The sequence below is a fragment of the Hemicordylus capensis genome, chromosome 1, assembly GCF_027244095.1.
Source record: "Hemicordylus capensis ecotype Gifberg chromosome 1, rHemCap1.1.pri, whole genome shotgun sequence".
Classification (NCBI taxonomy): domain Eukaryota; kingdom Metazoa; phylum Chordata; class Lepidosauria; order Squamata; family Cordylidae; genus Hemicordylus; species Hemicordylus capensis.
Genome location: NC_069657.1, coordinates 173,823,861 through 173,845,137, shown reverse-complemented (window position 1 = coordinate 173,845,137; position 21,277 = coordinate 173,823,861). Strand labels below are relative to the sequence as shown.

Here is a 21,277-nt window from a genome sequence, read left to right as displayed (position 1 = left end):
TCACCCAGCTAGTTTCATGGCTGAATGGGAATTTGAACTCGGGTCTCCCCGGTCCTAGTCCAGCACTCTAACCACTACACCATGCAAATTTGTCTTATTTTCCTTATGTGACACCTATTGTTTTTTTGTGTCCATGTGGAATTTCCTCCAAGTCCCTGCTATGTTTTAAGACTCATACTTCCTGACAAATGACTACCTACCAACCATTGTTGAGACATCTACTGTATGACAGGAACTATCCATGACTAAAGCCACCTAATGGCACAGTGGAGAAGTAACTTGCCTAGGGAGCAAGAGGATGCTGGTTTGAATCCCCACTGGTATGTTCCCTAGACTATGGGAAACATCTATATTGGGAAGCAGTGATATAGGAAGATGCTGAAAGGCATAATCTCATACTGCACGGGAGATGGCAGTGGTAAACCCCTCCTGTATTCTACCAAAGAAAACCACATTTCTCTGTGGTTGCTATAAGCTGACACTGACTCGACAGCAAAACTTTACCTACTTTATCCATGACTAACAGTTAAATGAATTGACAAGAACATAAAAACATGCCTTCTGTCTCTTCTAAAGCATAAAAACCTAGGCCAAGGCAACCCAGTCTCTTAACAACACTTCTCAAAACTATTAATATTTTTTTCCTAATCTAGAAATCTTACAACAGTAATGCCCAGATATACCAACATCAGTCCCTATATACCATTCTTATCAGCCTGGTATGGCTAATAATACACATGATAATCAAAATGATAACACAGTCAAAAACAGCATTACCAAGAACCCAGCAGGACACAGACTCTAATTTGTAGAAATGTTGATCTTAACCTTTCCCGTTTATTCAATTAAAGCATTTAGTCCTTTTGTGTGCTGTTCGAATGTTACATAACGTTGAGAACTTATTTATTAGGTTTGTGTGAATCGATTCGTGTAAAAATATATTTATATCTGAATCTGAATACACGTGGTTCATTGGCTAGATTCAGGTCCAAAACGAATTGCACCAGATTCAGTTTGGATTCCTCCCTTTAATTTCCCCAGATTCCCAGCTTTCAGAAAGAAAGAAAGAAAGAAAGAAAGAAAGAAAGAAAGAAAGAAAGAAAGAAAGAAAGAAAGAAGCTAAGCTCTAGCCCTTGAAGAAGTTGAGTTGTGGAGCAAAACGTGTGGTCACTATTTTTCAAATGTATAATAACTTTTCCTCAATGAATCCCTATGAGTTGGGGGGTAGTTGGCTCATGGCAGTTGAACACTGTCCAATTGCAGTCAAAATGAATCCTCATAGGGATTCATTATGCGGAAAAGTTATTATACACCAAAGAATCCAAACACTTGAAAAATAGTGATCGCACATTTTGCTGCATATCTCCACTTCTACAAGGGCTAGAGCTTGGTTTTTTTCTTTTTAAATTAAAGCTAGGGGTCCATTTTATGGTAACTTCAAATCCCCATTATTTTCTATGGTGGAAATATACAAAATTAGTAAAAACTAAATAAAATCATTTTTAAAATCAACCAAGTGCCCCACTACCTTGAAAATCTGGGTGGTAGGTGGCACCTATTGGGACCTACCCACCACCTAAATTTGATGCCCCTGGGATCTATATAAGTGGTCCAAATTGATCCAAATCTGAATTAAATTAAATCAATTCCAAATCAAATCTGGGGTGATTTGGGGGGGCAGATTCAGACACAAAACAAACCGGGGTGATTCAATTCAGACACAAATTGAATATATATATATATATATATAAATAGATCCGAGGAGAAGTGCACATCCCTATTATTTATCACGTGTGAGGTCTTTAATACTTAATGGCAAGAACCTTTCAGTGGAATCAAATAAAAAAGCAACAAGAAGGATGTAAAGCATGCTCTTTAACACTGCACTCATCTGTGATGGAACATATATATGGGAGCTGGAGACTGGGTGCGTGTTGTCATAGTAACCAGGCATGGAATGTTTGGGGGGAGGGATTCAAAATAAGGGCAGTTGGTCAGGAGAAGGCAGTTGGAGTTAGTTGGAGCTGAAGTAGGAGTATTGGAGCTGACTATTAGGAGTGAGAGGTTGGACAGAGCGTAGCAGAGAGAATGTTCAGGGGTTTGTGTGAGACCTGAATGGTGAGACTGTGTAACCAGCAGTACACTGGGGCAGTACTCAGAAAGTGAGGGAGTGCTAAGCCTGGGAAAGAAACCTTGAATGTGAAAGGTGTCCAGAAGTGAAAACTCCCAGTGACAGACAGGAAAGTCTGAGTTGATTCACTAAGTCCCTGCTAACTGAGCAAAGAGACACTTTTTAAAGTGGTGATTCTCTTCTATAGGGATGTGCAAAACTGGTTCGACCCCGAACCGGTTCGACGTCGAACCAGTGTGGTTCGGCAGTTCGGGGTCGAACCGAACCCTTCCCTGTTCGGTCCGGCCCCGGACCGAACCCGCGCTGCTGTTCGGAGGTTTGGGAACATTTTAATACTTTAAAAAAAAAAAATTTTTTTTTTAACCTTACTCCCCTCGGGGGAGTTGCTGGAGGTGGCGGGGGTTCCGTGGAAGCTCTCCCTCCCCCCCGCTGGCTTTAATTGTTCCCCCTCTGGCCATTTCGGCGGGCTCTTAATTGGCCACGTTCTTCCTGCTTCCGTCGGTACTTCTGAGTAACCATAGAGTTGCTGGTGGCCAGAGAAGACAGCCCTGGCTTGTTGCCAATGTACCCGCCTCCTGCGCTGAGGAAGGATCTCATCCAGCCGGTGCTCGCGCTCACTGCTCAGCTATGCCTGCCAACTGCAGCCCCTTAACGGCTTCCACTTTGTCTACTAACTCCAACCCAGTCCCGGACTTGGTCTTTGCCGAGGCCGTCACTCAGTGCTGTCCCGCTAAGGGTTAACTCGTTAGAAAGCAGCTTCCTATGTTCCTCAAGTATTTAGATAGAGAAGTGGCTAATTGTAGTTGAGATTGTGCCTTTTATTCAATTAGCTGATTTGCACATTTCACCATTAATTATTCCTGTGTGACCTCCCCTTATATACTATCACTCTCCTTTGACATTTGCATGACTTTTAGCCACGAGATTCCAAACTCTTTTAGGTGGAATAGTCAGAGGACATGGGGCGCTGAAAAGCGCAACCAAGGGGGCAACCTCTAAATCTGGATGTGAATTTAAAAGTGGGAGGGGAGGTTTCCATCACACACACACACACACACACACACACACACACACACACACACACACCTGTGCTGCGCGCTCCTCTGTCCATTGCTGTCATTTGTTTCGTTACTTCCAGCTGCACATTTCTAGACAGATCCTGACATTCTCACACACCACCGCAGAATGTTTACAGATGCATCTGAGGGAAGGAATCCCCCCCCCCTTTCTGACAATTGCCTCGTTCACCTGTAGTTTGATTGATTCTGTACTGAGTGATCCAGAGAGGTTCATCTCTCTCCGTGTGGGCATGCAAACCGGCCCCGCTGTCCTCGCCTTTAAACCGCCCCCCCTTCTCTCTTCCCCCTGCAGTCCCTAAAGGTAATGATTTCCAATTAGGGCGAGAAACATGATCACAAGAGTGGTGGAGGGCCAGATCGCCACAGTAACGCATGCCCACACGGAGAGAGATGAACCTCTCTGGATCGCTCAGTACAGCAGTCCAAGGAGGGAGCCGCTTCCATCCGCTCCTTGCCCTGCTGCCTGCGGGGCTGCGGCGCTGATGGTTAAGCGACAACTTTCTCCCGGAATTCTCTGCAGCTGCTCATATTAGTGCTATTAGGGAGCCGTCATTTCAGTTAGCGCCCAGCCTTCCTTAATTACCAAACACCTTCCCCTTTTCCTCTGGTGAGAGACTCCCAGGCAGCGCGGGCTGTTTTTTCTTCTCTTGTGGGTAGATCTGAACGCGCAATGGAGGTTGCTTTGTTTTATTAGCGCAAACAGCTATTATTGTGTAGTTTCCCCCTCCACTAATCAATACCAGGCAACGATTAATTGCTACAGCCCAGAATCAATCAAACTACAGGTGAACGAGGCAATTGTCAGAAAGGGGGGGGGATTCCTTCCCCCAGATGCATCTGTAAACATTCTGCGGTGGTGTGTGAGAATGTCAGGATCTGTCTAGAAATGTGCAGCTGGAAGTAACGAAACAAATGACAGCAATGGACAGAGGAGCGCGCAGCACAGGTGTGTGTGTGTGTGTGTGTGTGTGTGTGTGTGTGTGTGTGTGTGTGATGGAAACCTCCCCTCCCACTTTTAAATTCACATCCAGATTTAGAGGTTTCCCCCTTGGTTGCGCTTTTCAGCGCCCCATGTCCTCTGACTATTCCACCTAAAAGAGTTTGGAATCTCGTGGCTAAAAGTCATGCAAATGTCAAAGGAGAGTGATAGTATATAAGGGGAGGTCACACAGGAATAATTAATGGTGAAATGTGCAAATCAGCTAATTGAATAAAAGGCACAATCTCAACTACAATTAGCCACTTCTTTATCTAAATTCTTGAGGAACATAGGAAGCTGCTTTCTAACGAGTCAACCCTTAGCGGGACAGCACTGAGTGACGGCCTCGGCAAAGACCAAGTCCGGGACTGGGTTGGAGTTAGTAGACAAAGTGGAAGCCGTTAAGGGGCTGCAGTTGGCAGGCATAGCTGAGCAGTGAGCGCGAGCACCGGCTGGATGAGATCCTTCCTCAGCGCAGGAGGCGGGTACATTGGCAACAAGCCAGGCCTGTCTTCTCTGGCCACCAGCAACTCTATGGTTACTCGGAAGTACCGACGGAAGCAGGAAGAACGTGGCCAATGAAGAGCCCGCCGAAATGGCCGGAGGGGGAACAATTAAAGCCAGCGGGGGGGAGGGAGAGCTTCCACGGAACCCCCGCCACCTCCAGCAACTCCCCCAAGGGGAATAAGGTAAAGAAAAAAATTTTTTTTTAAAAGTATTAAAATGTTCCCGAACCTCCGAACCGAACCGAACAGGGGTAGGTTCGATGGGGTGCCGGACCGAACTGTCCCGGTCCGGACTCGAACCGAACCGGGCCAGACGGTTTCATGCACACCCCTACTCTTCTATTTAGCAGGGGGAGAGCAACTGGTCCTATCCAACCCGAGCACAGCATCCCGAGCACAGCATCCCGAGCACAGCAACCCGAGCACAGCAACCCAAGCACAGCATCCCGAGCACAGCATGTCCGGACTCGAACCGAACCGGGCCAGACGGTTTCATGCACACCCCTACTCTTCTATTTAGCAGGGGGAGAGCAACTGGTCCTATCCAACCCGAGCACAGCATCCCTTCAGTGGCTGTTGCTGGTGTCTACCTTATTAGAATTGTGAGCCCTTTGGGGACAGGGGACCATCTCATTTATGTAGTATTTATTTTTCTATGTAAACTGCTTTGAGAATTTTGTTGAATAGCAATAGCAATAGCACTTACATTTATATACCGCTCTATAGCTGGAGCTCTCTAAGCGGTTTACAATGATTTAGCATATTGCCCCCAACATTCTGGGTACTCATTTTACCGACCTCGGAAGGATGGAAGGCTGAGTCAACCTTGAGCCCCTGGTCAGGATTGAACGTGTAACCTTCTGGTTACAGGGCGGCAGTTTTACCACTGCGCCACCAGGGGCTCTGGTGGTATATAAATATTTATAGTAGTGGTAGTAGTAGTAAGTCTGCAAACCAAGTTTTCTTTATCTCTTTCCCAGTTATATCACCTCACTAAATGTTACATATTATCAAGAAGAAAAAACCACTCTGAGGCACTTTCCAGACTAGACCCTACAACGGGGTCAGGATTTATCTCGGAAGTGTGCTTTCACACTTCCTGCGTTGTGCAGTCCCTACGTGGACAGCAGGGTGCTCTTCACATCTCCAATGCCTTGTTGTGAATTTAATCACAGTGATATAGAGTAAGGAGTATATATCTGGCATGAAAAAGTTGCTGGTTTGGGGGATTGTTAGTTGCTGCGAGATTGCTCCCCCTGCTGTTTATGTTCCAAATGCGACTTGCCCGGAGGCATTTTGCTGCTGTTCCAGCAGCTAGCCTGGAAAGCTCCTTAGAGAGTTAAACATCTGATGTACTTAGCAACATTTTAGAGACATTTAAGTGCCCTGCCTTGCAGAGTTCTTTATTTTAAACAGTCGTGAACAAAAAAACGTATTCCTGTTTTTATTCTACACCTCAGTTTTTGTTTCATTTGTACACTGAACAGATGCGCCTATCCTGCACTCATGAGACTACATAACCAAGGTGTTGAATACTTAGAGCTGGGTAATAAGTAATCATATGTTGGCAGTGAAAGAAAGTAAAAACTGAATAAATTCCCAGAACCTGGAGACTAAGTTGTTATAAAACAATATAAAAACAATTCATCTTCCTGGACTTGAGAAGGGCATCAGGGTGGGTTCCAGGGTGTATAGAATGCTACATTCCATAATAGCATTCCCATAGAATGCTACTCTTAAAGGTCATTCAAGGGACCTTTTGCTGGGCCCGGGCAGGGGGAAGGCAGGAGAGCACCTCCCTCCCCCCAGATGATCCAGAGGCACTTCCAGCTGTGTGGCTCATGCAACCACACGGCCAGCACTGCTGCAAGTCGCTACGGGGAGGGTGGGGGGTGAGGAGGGGAGAGTTCCCCTTAACAAATCCTGTACCCAGGGAGGGAGGGTGAGATCGGGCACAGTGCTGGTGGTGGAGGCTGCAGGGAGGGGGAGTGAGGAGTGGAGAGTTCCCCTTTTACTGGGGTGGGAGGCGGTGAGCTCATTCCAGCTGCCCACCCTCCTCCCAACTGACTGCATGGGCCTCCCTAGTCCTGTCTCTCTGCTTCCTACACATGGAGGAAGGCCGGAAATGGACTGCTCAGCAGAGATGCGAGAGGCCCATGCAGTCAGTCACTCTCCTCTCTGCGCCACCCTCCCTAAGGCCTCAACCACCAGCTCTGCACCCTGTCCCACCCTCCCTCCATGGGTAAAAGGTAAACGATTTGTTAAAGGGAACTCTCCCATCCTCGCCCCCCCCGCAACTACTGCCACCACCATGCAGTTGTGTGTGTGCTTTAAAACACCATGGGGGGGACTTTCTCCTTGCCCCCACCTCCACCCTTGCTGCATCAGCCACTGCCACACCCCAGGCAAAGGGAGTCCCCTTGACTCCCCTTCCTGCAGCCTACTGCTGCACAGCAACATTTTTTGAAAAAAGCCTTTTCCCCTATGGGCGGCAAAAATGTGAATCCGCCCATGCTTGGGCTGCATGCAGCCCAAGCATTCACACGACCCCATACCTGGGTAAAAGGGCACACTTTCACTCTTTTAACCAAGTAAAAGGTTGGGTAATTTCCCCAGGCTACCCAGGGAGGCAGCTCCAGGATCATCCTCAATCCCTACACTTCTCAGAAGTGAGGGTAGAGCTGCTCATGTTAACAGCCTCTTAGAATTCTAAAACCCCTAGGAACAGGGAACCTTTAAAAAAAAATTGGTGTAAAGCTCTATGCCCACATATAGTGTAGGTGTAGTAGTAGTAATGGTATAAGTGATGCATATATCAGAGGAGAAATTAGACTGAGGGCAGATTATTGTTGTCCCAGAGAGCTGAAGGTAAGTAACTTAAACAGGGGATTACTACATGTAGTATGTACACACTCATTCCATTTTCTCTTCTAAACAGGTTTTGTAGGATTTTTTCTGTTGGTTCAAAATGCTGCAAATCTTGTTGGATCAAAGGCAACAATGTCCAATAAATATTTGCATGTACCACACATTTGAACCATTCAGGAGACTGGAATTAGTATGCATGATTGCAAAGAGTCACTTACAGTTGAAAAATAAGTGGGGAGAATAGCCTGGATCCATCCCAAGACATCTGGGAACAGAACCAGGTTATAACTGGGCTGTTTAACAGAGAAGAATGTACAGGTTGAAATAAGAAATAATAGTTTTACAAAGTTTAAAACAAAAACAACAACAATAGTGTCTGACATTCAGAACAACACACTCGCCCAGCAAAGGAAGCACAATGCAGTCTGTTGCCTTCCAAACTGCAGCATCCCTATGCTGAGCAGTCAATATGAAAATAATGCAGATTCTGCTTTTAAGAGATTTGACTTCAAGATTGCATGTCAAGTTACTTCCCTAAGTGGATAAAACAGACGTGAAATGTTACCAAAAAATCCCTAGCTGTGTTTTAAAACTAGACTTCTTTCCCCCCCCAAATGCTGCTTATGGGAGAATAGGGGAGAACAAAATACCTGTCACCAAGGCGTGTGTACAGAACCGTTTTTGGTGGTTTGGTTGGAATTCCAACTGAATTTGTACTGAAAGACTGGTCTGAAAACCAGTTCGGTCAAACTGGCTGGCAGTCCGGTCCATACAATCAAACTGGTTCAAACCGGTTTGACCTGATTCAACGGGCTATGCTTGTAAAGGGGAATCCCGCCCTTTCTAAGGGCGGCTGGGGTGGTGGCAGCGGCAAGAGGGCACCTTACTGTCAGCAGCGCCAGCTCCTCTAAATCCCGGCACTCCCCACAGCAGCACAGCTCATATGGCGGTGGCGTGGTTCCTATCTCCAGGCATCTCTGGAGGCCGGAAATGTGCCGCCATGCAGGCTGTGTTGTTGGGGAAAGCACTGAGGTTTTGAGGAGCTGTTAGCGCTGGTAAAGTGCCCTCCTGCCGCCCTTAGAAACCGTTATAAGGCCAGTTTCCCCTATACAATCATCGCCCTTCAAACAGTGTCAAACTGGTCCGTAACAGACAGGGCCTGGTTTGGTTCAAACTTGGACCAGCCGCCTTTTTTTGAGGCTGGTTCATTTCCAGTTCAAACCAGTTGAACCAGTTCTACAGTTCCCTACTGTGACTCTGCGACATTCCATTAAGAAATAACACTAGAAAAATCCCAAATACTATTCTTCATTATTATTATTATTATTTGTTTTATATACAAAGGTATCATGAACTCTAGCAGAAATTTCCTTTATTTAGAAGTCTGGAGGGAATGGCAAAAGTTTGCATAGTCCACATTTTTCCAGCTGGTTGAATTGAACAAAGATGAGCAAATGAAAACGTCCCCCTTCAAGCTTGCAGTTTGTAGATCCTTTGTCAAATGTTCATCCTTATGCTTAGGCTTCTGTCCTCGGTGACCAGAAACACAGTCATTGTTACCACTCTGCTTATTTTATTCCTGTATTAGGTCCATATCTGTCTTTAGGTTAGGATCAGGGTTACGGGTAATCTCGTGAGGGGAGAGTAGCAAAAACAGCCCCACATGTGACAGTGCATTTAGATGTCAGCACTGTTGCACCCAAGCCAGGGTGCATGAGGCAAGGTGAGTGAACATGAGCAAGGTGAGGCGGTCACCTCATGGAGCAGATTACTGGGGCACCAATTATGTGACAAGATGTCCTTCTGCCCCTGCGTTTAAAAGGGGGAAGGGGGTGCACACAGAGGAGTAGCATGTGGTACCCTGCTTCAGGTGCACTGAGACCTTGAGCCACCACTGACCAGCACAGTGCTAGTGTGGATGTCAGTCATTCAGTTTTTTGGAAACTTATCTTCCATAATGAGGAACAGAGGATTGACACATTGTATGCAGCTCTCCAAGTAGTTGTTAGAGCCCCCTCTTCTGTGCCAGGAATGCAACATGATTTCCAGTCAATTTCCAGCTTCTCCTTTAAGTAGTTGCCAACCTTTTAAAGCATAATAATTTGTAAAGCCAGTATAACCTTTTTAATACACATTTTTCTCTCTCTTTTAAAAAATGTCATTGAGTGCTTGGTTAATCAAAAATCCAGCAATTCTAATTTAGAGGCAATATTCTAACCGTGAATAAAATGTATGCTTGACATTTCTATGCATATAAGCTCTCAAAATATATTTAGTTGGTTTAATACTAATTTTTACAAAAACTTAAGTGTCTAATATGCAACAATTTCTAGGTAGATAATGATTTCATGAGTAAATAGACCTCTATAAATTGCAGTATTCTCATGATGAATTATTACCAGAACCCTATGACCTTACTTAAAGTTTGTTCAGTGTTAATAATATTTTATTAAGGCAGCAACGCATTGGTCTTCTATCTTTATGAAATAGATCTTTCTGAATTGAATTTGTAAATATCTAGTGCATTTATTTAAACATTTAGCTGCCTGTACCGTATTTGAAAGATATTGGCAATTTTCATAGAAAGCACCTGATCAGCATATTTGCTTTGCATTATGCATCACTGGGTTCATTACATACGCTGTGCTCTTTCTTATCACCCCAGAGGCATCTGTTATTTGTGTGTGTTGAACCACAGAACTTTATGAATTAAAATAAGCACCCAAAATTTGTGGGCGTTGAATCTTAACTGAACTTATCACACTATTACTTTGCTAGAAAGTGAAACTGGTGGAGGCACCAATACTTTAGAGAGAGAAAACTTACCTGCCATATTTGGTGCTTATCAAAAGTGTTGGGTTTGGTTCAGCTTCAGTTTAGCTTGGACTCTCAATCCATTATCTACAAAATGATCTTGTCCTGTTTTCCACCATTCGCCTGAGTACATCCATGCATCTACTTTATATGTTCCTGTAAACTGTGCTCAGAAGCCCCAAGTTCAGAAGAGAACAGAAATGGGTTTGCCATCATTTAATTTTGACTTGAGATAAGGGCTATAAAATGACCCTTTTTGCTAGATGACAGACAAATGAATTGAGGAGGAGAGGCCAAGGATCAAAATATTTCGCAAACAGATCATTATTTCAAGTACAACCAAGTTGAATAGTGGCAGTGAGTCATTGGTATTGGACAGCAAACTACTGATCTGCATTGATGTAATGCTATTGGTTCAATTCTTAATTGCATCACATCCACCTCACAACATATCACATCCTAGCGAACATTAATGGGCCTCCTCATTAGAAGTCTCAACAGAAATGCATAAGATCAAATGGACATAGAGAATCAAATACATGTTTGCTTTGAGAGATGATAGGCCTAGGTTTGTGATCAAGAGGAAGTTACAACATTTGCTCAAGACATGAGCCACATTTCATCTCACTGTTTTCTAATGTCGAGCTTTGTTTTTTCTTTCTTTTTAAAATGGACTTTTAAGCACTTATTGACTATGAAGTTCCAGAAATGATGAGACTCCTGTGCAACTTTTTTTCTGCCTGCTTAATATCCTCTTGGCCACTTCTTACTGTTATACACATGATACACATCAGAATGATTTCCAGAATCAAATGACCAGCCTCTGATTTCCCAACTGTATATCTGAAATGTGGGAGGATGTTAATTACACTACCAACAAGATTCCTCTGGGTGGAGATGAGACAACATCTGCCTGTTAATATTGAATTTAGCTGTATGAATTTAGCTGAAAAGATGGTGGTATTATTTTAGAAGCCTGCCAAACATGAAGAATGCACAGGCTGAAACCGAATGTTTGTTAACTTTTTTCTCCAGGGAGACTTAGCTTTTATTAAATTGACATGCTATCATATAGTCTCTGTATCACATGACATGGATGAAAGAAAGGCTCTGTACTGTTACCACTATCCTGCTTCTTTAATGCAGTGGTTTTCCAACTGTGTTCATTGGGTCCCTGTGGTTCCTAAAAAGTGTGTCAGCATTTCCTTGATCACAAGATTAGTAGCTAGCTACAGACAAGCAACCTGAAAGACAGCTTGTCCAATATTATCAACCATTCCTTGAAATGTATAGCTTCAGGGGAGTGTTATGCATATTCTAAGGTACATTCTCCGACGATATAGAACAACTTCTAGGCTCAACGGGCCTGATGGACACAGATGACCTGCACTAATTGAGAATGCCCTCAAGAACATAAACCTCCCCCATGCACACATACAATTTATCTGCAATGTGCAGGGATTCTGTGACTGGCATGCAGGGGGTCATTATACAAGTTAATGTGAAAAGGATCCCTGAGAGCATAAGGTTTTGAGGTGTGTGTTACAGTAAATGTCAGAAAAGGGGAATTTACTATATCAAAGAAAACATATTGATAGCACTTACTTGAGTCAGGCAAGTACTATTATTATCACACCTAGAACTGCCTGATCTAATTTTAAAATTCAAAGACAGTATATGGGCAATGTAAGGCTCTTATCTTCTAACAAAAAAGGAACAATGGCCTTTTCTTTAGGGAACTGTGGAACAAACTAGAAAGCCAGGAGTTAACCAGAAATCCCTAGCATGGCCTATGCCTCTGAAGCGTTAGATGTAGGGCATCTTAGGACACACACACACCCGTGTTGTTCTCTTCTGCTTCATTGGGCTTCCAGAGATCAAACAGAGAGGCCTCCTCCACTCTTGTCTGATCTTAAATGCCTGACAGCAGGCTTGGCAATAGCCTCATTGACCTCCTACCACATGTGAGATCTAATAAGAACACAAGAACAGCCCTGCTGGATCAGGCCCAAGGCCCATCTAGTCCAGCATCCTGTTTCACATAGTGGCCCACCAGATGCCACTGAAAGGCTACAGGCAAGAGTTGAGGGCATGTCGTCTCTCCTGCTGTTACTCTCCTGCAACTGGTATTCAGAGTCATCCTGCCTCTGAGGCTGGAGGTAGCCTATAGCCCTCTGATTAGTAGCTGTTGATAGACCTCTCCTCCATGAAGTTATCCAAAACCCTTTAAAGCCATCCAAACAAGTAGCCAGCACCACATCTTGTGGCAGAGAATTCCACAAGTTGATTATGCATTGTGTGAAAAAGTACTTCCATTTGTTGGACCTAAATTTCTTGGCAACCAATTTCATGGGATGACCCCTGGTCCTAGTGTTATGTGTGGGAGAGAAATTTTCTCTCTATCCACTTTCTCTACACCATGCATGATTTCAGACTTATATCATGTCTCCCCACAGTTGTCTTTTTTCTAAACTTTAGACCCAGGTGTTGTAGCCTTGCCTCATAAGAAAGGTGCTCTAGGCCCCTGATCATCTTGGTAGCCCTCTTCTGCACCTTTTCCAGTTCCACCATATCCATTTTTAGATGTGGTGACCAGAATTGTACACAGTACTCCAGGTGTGGCTGCACCATAGTTTTGTATAAGGGATTTATAATATTAGCCATTTTATTTTCATTAGGGGTGTGCAATTCGGGTTTTCGGCAATTCGGTTTGGTACCCGAACCGAATCACCCCCGTTCTGTTCTGTGCCCGAATATGGGCTACCCAAATCACCCCTGATTCGGTCCGGATTTGGATTAAATCTGAATCGATTTGGGTAAAAAAAAAAGGGTCCCAGGGCAAAATAGTGGGGTGGGGTTGTAGTGCCCAATGGGTGGAAGCTACCAGCCAAATTTCAGGGGGGATTGGTCAAAGGGCTGATTTTTGGTGAATTTTTGAAGTTTTCGTGTCTTTGGGGCAGATAGGGGGCATAACGTGGGATCTGGTTCAAAAGAGTGGGGTGGGGTGGTAGTGCCTAATGGGTGGAGGTTACCACCCCAATTGCAGAGGGATTGGGCAAAGGGCTGATATTGGTGAATTTCTGAAGTTCACGTGTCTTTAAGGTTTTCCTCCATGAAGGGTGTATTGCTTCACATCGGGGGGAAAGGGGTGTCCTAGTGCCGGGTGGGTGGTGGTAGTGCCGGGTAGGGGCAAGGAAGCTACCTGATTTTTTTCAAAGGATTTGGGCAGAGGCCTGATTTGTTTCTGAGGTTTTCTGAGTGTGATAGCAAATTAGAGTGGATTCATGGTGTCTCATTGAAAATCTCATTTGCTATCATAGAATCCACACTCAGAAAACCTCAGAAACAACAGAACCCTGTACCCCATGGGTTAGAAACCCATGGAGGTGGTTGGCACCCTATGTGCACTACACCACCACTTGCTCTGGGCCACCCCAGCACCCACTAAGTGCACTTATGGGGCTGATGAAAGCTCCATTATAACTTATTATGAGGAAAAACCTTAAAGACGCGAAAACTTCAACAATTAACCAAAAATCAGCCCTCTGCCCAAATCCTTTGAAAAAATTCAGGTAGCTTCCTTGGCCCAACCCGGCACTACCACCAACCCCACCCCGCTCTAGGACACCCCTTTCCCCCCGACATGAAGCGATACACCCTTCACAGGGAAAACCTTAAAGACATGTAAACTTCAGAAATTCACCAAATATCAGCCCTCTGCCCAATCACTCTGCAATTGGGGTGGTAGCCTCCACCCATTAGGCACTACCACCCTATCCCACCCTTTTGGTACAGATTCCACGTTATGCCCCCATCTGCCCCAAAGACACTAAAACTTCAGAAATTCACCAAAAATCAGCCCTCTGCCCAATCCCTCTGAAATTGGGGTGGTAACCTCCACCCATTAGGCACTACCACCCCACCCCACTATTTTGCCCCTGGCACCTGAAATTCGAGCATTTGTCACATCCAACCTTTTTGCATTGAAGTCAATGGGATGCAAAAAGGCGGGAAATTCAAATAGATGTCATAGCTCAAAACGGAGGAGGGAAAAGAAGGCAAAAAAATGGAGGTCCAAATCACCCATATTTTCGGGCCCGAAATTCGGGTGATTCGGCTCGTGCCCAAAATTTCTCGGATCTTTTTGTGGGTGATTCGATTCTGCCCCGAATCACCCGAAATTTGCTGTTTTGGGCACAGATTGTTCTGTGCCCGAAACGTCTTGCACATCCCTAATTTTCATCCCCTTTCCTATTGAGCCCTATCATGGAATTGGCCTTAATTACAGCTGCCACACATTGAGTCTACACTTTTAATGAGCAGTCCACCACGATCCGAAGATCCCTGTCCAGATCAGTCACGACAGCTCAGATCCCATCAACATATACTTGAAGTTGGGGTTTGTCGTCCCAATGTGTATCACTCGACACTTGCCAACACTGAAGCGCATTTGCCATTTTGTCGCCCATTCATACAGTTTGGCGACATTCTTTTGGAGCTCCTCACAATCCTTTTTGGATTTCAATACTGGAAGAGTTTGGTATCATCTGCAAATCTGGCCACCTCACCCCTACTTCTAGATCATTTATGAATAAATTAAAAAGCACAGGTCCCAGTACAGATCCTTAGGGGAACCCAATTCTTACTTCCCTCCATTGTGAAAACTCTCCATTTATCCCTACCCTCTGTTTCCTCTCTTTCAACCAGTTAGCAATCCACACATGTACTTGTCCCTTTATTTCATGACTGCTAAGTTTTCTCAAGAGTCTTTGATGAGGAACTTTGTCGAAAGCTTTTTGGAAGTCCAGGTACACTATGTCAACTGGATCACCTTGATCCACACACTTGTTGACACTCTCAAAGAACTCCAAAAGGTTCATAAGGCAAGATTTACCTTTGCAGAAGTTGTGCTGTTTCTCTCCCAGCAGGGCCTGTTCTTCTATGTGCTTTACAATTTTAACCTTGAGGATGCTTTCGATCAATTTGCATGGAACAGACGTTCAGCTCACTGGCCTGTAATTAGGATCATCCCTGGATCCCTTATTGAAAATCAGTGTTACATTTGCTTTCCAGTCCTCCGGTAGAGAGCCTGATAGTAGGGATAAGTTATATGTTTTTGAATGGAGGGCGGCAATTCCACATTTGAGTTCTTTGAGGACTCTTGGATGGATGCCATCTAGCCCTGGTGATTTGCTATTTTTCCATTTTCCCATAAAGTTTAGAACATCATCTCTTGTCACTTCTATCTGACTCAGTTCTTTATCCTCCATCCCCAAAGAGTCTGGTTCAGGAACAGGTATACGCTCAGTATCCTCTGCCATGAAGATGGACGCAAGGAACTCACTTAGCTTCTCTGCAACCTCCATATCCTCCTTAATAATCCCTTTTACTCCCTCATTGTCTAATGGTCCAACCGCCTCCTGGTTCTGTTGTAACAATGTCCCCATTGTCTTGAGCAATGGAACTGCTGTTCCTTCACTCTTCCTTGGTCTGGCACCTGCCTGTCAACTGGGCCAATCAGGAGACTAGCTTTGACAGGTGATGGTACATGTCTGGGACCAGATCCTCAGATAAGGACAGGAATTCCCATGTCTGAGATATTTTCTTAAAATGAACAGAAAATTGACATGTTCTGTGAAAGGGGGAGAAATACTGTGCTCTGTTGAAAGCAAAATCAGTCTATCTCTATCTTCAGGTTCAGCTAGAAGTAGAGATTAAGAGGACTATACTATGGTTTTAATGTCCATGGTTAATAGAAATTTGAACATTCATTTTAAAAGAACCAGATAATTTCACAATGACAACATGCAAAGAACATTAGCAGTGAAGAATGTGGAATGTTCGTGAATTATATGAACAACCACCCCAAAACAGCCATCAATGGCCATTTCCTGCTAACAACGGGGGCAGGGGCAGCAGGGAGGAATGCTGCCGCCCCCAAAACTTTGTTGAAAAATGGAGCGCCGGAGGGGGAAAAGCAGCGGGAGGGGTAAGTACAACCCCTCGCCCTTAAAGAGAAACCCCCTCAGAGCCAAACCACACCTCTGCAGCTCCGTGCACATCCCTAACTATGAATGAATAAATAAATAAATATCTCCCCTTTCGAATTGGCAAGTACAGAACTGAATTCTATCCTTCCTCTATTGATCATATACAGTTTGAGATTTCTACCAAATATAAACAAGGTTACTTGAAGGCTCAACTAAAAATTCCTTACTAGGAGTGTGACTCTGTTGGTCCTTTTGGATCTCTCACCGACTTTCAATACTATTTACTATAGTATCCTTCTGGAATGTCTGAGGGGATTGGGGGTGGGAGGCAGTGGTTCCGCTCCTACTTCATGGGCAGATTCCAGATGGTGTCTTTTGGAGACTGTTGTTCTTCAAAATCTGAACTTCCTTACAGTGTCCCTCAGGGCTCCATACTGTCTCCGATGTTAAACATCATTCTACATGATACCGCTGGTAGAGATAATCAGGAGATTTGGTGCAGGGTGTTATCAATATGCTGATGACACCCAAATCTATTTCTCCATGTCAACATCATCGGGAGAGGGCATAACCTCCCTAAATGTCTGCCTGGAGGCGGTAATGGGCTGGATGAAGGGTAACAAACTGGGGCTGAATCCAAATAAGATGGAGGTACTTATTGGCTGGGGTCTGAACCCGGGAGACGATACTGATGTGCCAGTTCTGGATGTGGTCATGCTTCCCCAGAAGGAAAAGCTCTAGAGTCTGGGGATGCTTCTGGATCTGAATCTCTCCCTGGTGTCCCAGGTTGAGGCGGTGGCCAAAAGGTGCTTTTTATCAGCTTCGGGTGATATACCAGCTGCGTCTGTTTCTTGAGATGAACAACCTCAAAACAGTGGTACATATGCTGATAACCTCTAGGCTGGATTACTGCAATGCACTCTGTGTAGTGCTGCCTTTGTACGTAGTCCAGAAACTGCAGTTGGTTAAGAATGTGGCAGGCAGCTTGGTCTCCAGGTCATCTAGGAGAGACCATATTCCTCTTGTGTTGAAGGAACTACACTGGCTGCCGATACATTTCTGGGCAACATACAAGGTGCTGGTTATTACTCATAAAGCCCTAAACAGCTTAGAACCGGGGTATTTAAGAGAACTTCTTATTCACCATGAGCCCCACAGCGTGTTAAGATCATCTGTAGAGGTTCGTCTGCAGTTGCTGCCAACTCATTTGGTGGCTACTAGGGAACGGACCTTCTCTGTTGCTGCCTCTGGACTTTGGAATGTACTCCCTATTGAAATAAGACCCTCCCCATCTCTGGCAATTTTTAAAAAGGCACTGAAGACACATATATTCACTCAGGCTTTTAATTAGGTTTATAGTTTTAATGTTTTTAATATTGCATTTTTGATGTTTTGAATGATTTTAATTGTAAACCACCCAGAGACTCAAATTTTGGGCGGTATAGAAATGAAAATAACTAACTAACTAACTAACTAACTAACTAACTAACTAACTAACTATTGCTGAAGACCTTAATTTCTGAATTTCATAGTCAAGAAGAATTATCTTATCTTTGACCTTTTAACTTTTTTACTAGCAATGCTAAATGCAAACATAGATGTGCAGGTGCTCAAGATGCAGTCATGTCCTGGTACATATTAAAGTTATCAAATGATACTGCTCATTACAGACTTATTGATCTGAAAGTTTTTTGCATGCTTTTCTGTAGGCATGCTCAAACATATTTAAACCAATAAGGGCTCTTACCTTCTAAAAATGTTTTATACGTCCAGAGAGGAACACTTTCATTAAGTTGTAGTGCTAATATAAGCTGTCAGTCAGGGCTCAAAATAAATGGAGAAATATTTGGCCCACAATCAGCTTCAGTGGATTACTTCTGAGCATATTTGCCCTGACATCTGTAATAAGCATATTGCAAAATTTCATTCAGGCAGTAATTTCTTCAGGTGATTATCAAGATCTCTGGGTAATCTGACAGATAGAAAGGGGGACACTTTATTTTTTGAATAAGATGACACAGCAATGTACAAATAAATTATGGCAGGAATGTCAGTCTTGGTGAATGGCTCTCAGACAACGTTTGCGGTAAATCTCAATTGCACAAATGACCCTTTGGACAATCACAATAACAATTTCATTGATGTCACGACCAATTCACATAAACACCCACCTGTGAACATAAAAGAGGTCTAAATTTGACAGATAAATTGTTGGTAAACATATGTTTCATTGGCTGTGCGCTTGGCTACTGCTACTGATTGTATTTATTGTAGCTTAATGAATGTGTAACAAGAAATGCATATTTCATACTCCCAGGAAATAGATGCATTTATTAGATTTGCTAAACTCTCAATTTATCAAGGAATCTATAAATAGACCTAAACTTACTGTTCATTTATAATTACATTAATATCAGTGCACATTTGCTGAGCTAGGAATGGTTTCAGCTGAAGCACAATCCTAACTTTTCTGAATGTAACATTATTAAATACATTATTAAATTATTAAAGAATTAATTAAATTCTAATCTATAAAATCTATAAAATCTACTTTTATAATAAATATACTATAAATTAGTATAAAATATATTGTAAAACATACTATAAAAATATACAAGGTATACAGAGGTATATTGCTAACAACCACTAGCTGACATCCAAATTAACAAAGCGTTTGTGCAAACATGTTCTGATAGTGCAAGGCTGTTGAGCTAGCTAGTTGTGTTAAGTCTGAAGCCTGCATTTCAGGCTAATGTTGAACTAATGCAAACATGCTTGTGCAACAAGGTGTGAAACCTGCAGCACATTTCATATGTTTTGCAAGGAACTCGTTTGCAAAAATATAATTTCAAGCATCCTTGTGACTTCGCACAGCTACATGATATTCTTGCAGTAGTATAACTCTCACACACTGATATGCACACCAACAAAGCACTTGTGCTACAAAGTTGCACTAATGCAAGATCACATAGCTGCACAAAGTCACAAGGGAAATTGCATTCTTGTGCAATTTCCCAGAAAAACACATGTACATTGATTGCACAGATTGCACATTGTTGTTCAAGTATGTTTGCATGAATTCAGCTCCCTCCCTAGTATTCCCATGGGATACCCAAAAATAATAATTGCAAGGAAAGCTCCTGTGGTACTATGAGGAATCATTCTGTAATTCCGTAGAAATAGAAGTTCTTGTTTAATGTTCAGTCCCCCACCATCTGCAATTCACAACACAAGACAAAAACCCAGGGACAAACTCCACCTACATCAGTAGTAGTAGTAGTAGTAGTAGTAAATAGGCAGCACATTGTGAAAAATACATCTGCTGAAAGGAGGGCCATAGTATGTTTTGATTTTGTTAGGTGTGGCATATGCAGATAAAATGTTGAGGTGAGGTATGACAGCCACTGCTGAGGTGGAGGTGACCAGCTCAAGATGTCTGAAACATGCCTGAAATTCACCCATCTCTCAACTTTGTCCCTCTTGCAGATGTTTGCCTACAACTCCCATAATCCCTGGCTATTGGCTACTGTGGCTGGGGTTTATGGGAGTTGTAGTTAAAAAAAAAAAAAGCTGGGGGTGGGGGGCAAAGTTGAGCAGGCCTGATGTAAGAGGAGAGCATTCTTCCTCGACTCACTCTCTACTTCCATGGCATGGAATAAAATTTCTAAACGCTGAATCCACTGGTTCTAGCAAGGCCCTAATATTGTATGGGACGCATAAGTATCAAAATGGAGATATGCAGGAAGAGCAGCCATGTTTGCTGTTTACTGTTTAATAAGCAGCACAATTAGTTTGAAATGGAAATATGTGAGCAGTCTTCTCACCTTGTCAGCAATCCCATCCTCATCGCCATTTCTGAGGTATAGAGCTTTCCTTGATGTTTGAAAAAAGTATGAGGAACAAATTGAAGAAAAAAGTTTTTATTTAGACTTACACAGGCAGGCTGCAGAGCCCTAGTTTCTTTCTCACTGGATTGCCTGCAAAACCTGGCCTGGATTAGCCACATACACTACTGAGTTAGAACTACAACAAAAACGTGAACTGAACTTCTAAACATGTTTCCTGAGAGCTGTGGGAGTGTAGCACAAGATGCCTAGTCATCTCCCATCCAGTTACTCTCCAGACCTAGAGGTTTGCTCACATGAGGTGCCCTTAAACTCTCTTCTGGACAACTCAAAACAAAGATTGGCCTTATGCATCCAAGTAAAACAACAGGGATAAAACGGGGGGAAAGCCTGTTGAACTTAGCATGTTGAATATCCAGTGGTGAAAGTAAATGGAGCTCTGTAAAGAGCATCTAATTAGGCTGACACACTTGATTACAAGAGTGATTAAACATGCTAAATGTGTAGGATGACCAGACGGACAAGCTTTTTTGTACTAAGTGCTGTTAAAGGGATTTGTGCTTTTTAAAGATTATACTGTTTTTCAGCATTATCATAGTCATATTATCAGAGATTGCTTAATCTGCTTTCTGTAGTTTGTCTCCTGTCATGTCAGATTTTTTTTCGTATAACAAATGACTTCACTAGACATAAATAAAATGTCCCTTTCTTCTAATCATGCCCCAGAGAGTTTTCCACCTGAACCTTCAGATTAAAATAACCCAGAAGCATATATGTTCACAGCAAGTGTATTGAGTTGATTATTGTAGCCAGGAGCTTGGTTGGGTTTTGTAGTAAGGGTTTGACACTGTCATAAGAGATAGGTCTAACAATAGTTGTGATAGTTAAAGAAATTCCATGCTCTGGCACAGTGTATCACTGAATGTCAAGCCAAGTTATTGGCTTCTACAAACAGGGGTTTATACAGGTTCACAGTAGTGTGGTCTTGTTGGAGGAGGCTGCATTCAACCTCTGATCAGGGATAGTTTACCTTTGTGTGTTAACATTTATGGTGAAGCCTACTAA

The 21,277-nt window shown here is 43.4% G+C and overlaps 1 protein-coding gene and 1 long non-coding RNA gene across 10 annotated transcripts in view; one reads left to right on the top strand and one right to left on the bottom strand.

Moving 5' to 3' along the window:
- The window catches only part of LRP1B (LDL receptor related protein 1B), a 1,420,219-nt gene that overhangs the window by 837,192 nt on the left and 561,750 nt on the right, over positions 1–21,277 (top strand). The gene's annotated exons all lie outside the window — the stretch shown is intronic.
- Positions 8,978–20,321, bottom strand: LOC128327152 (uncharacterized). The gene is made up of 4 exons (XR_008308501.1): positions 20,192–20,321; positions 18,115–18,266; positions 10,390–10,540; positions 8,978–9,647 (listed from the first exon to the last, which is right to left on the bottom strand). It is a non-coding gene; the product is annotated as an uncharacterized LOC128327152 (long non-coding RNA).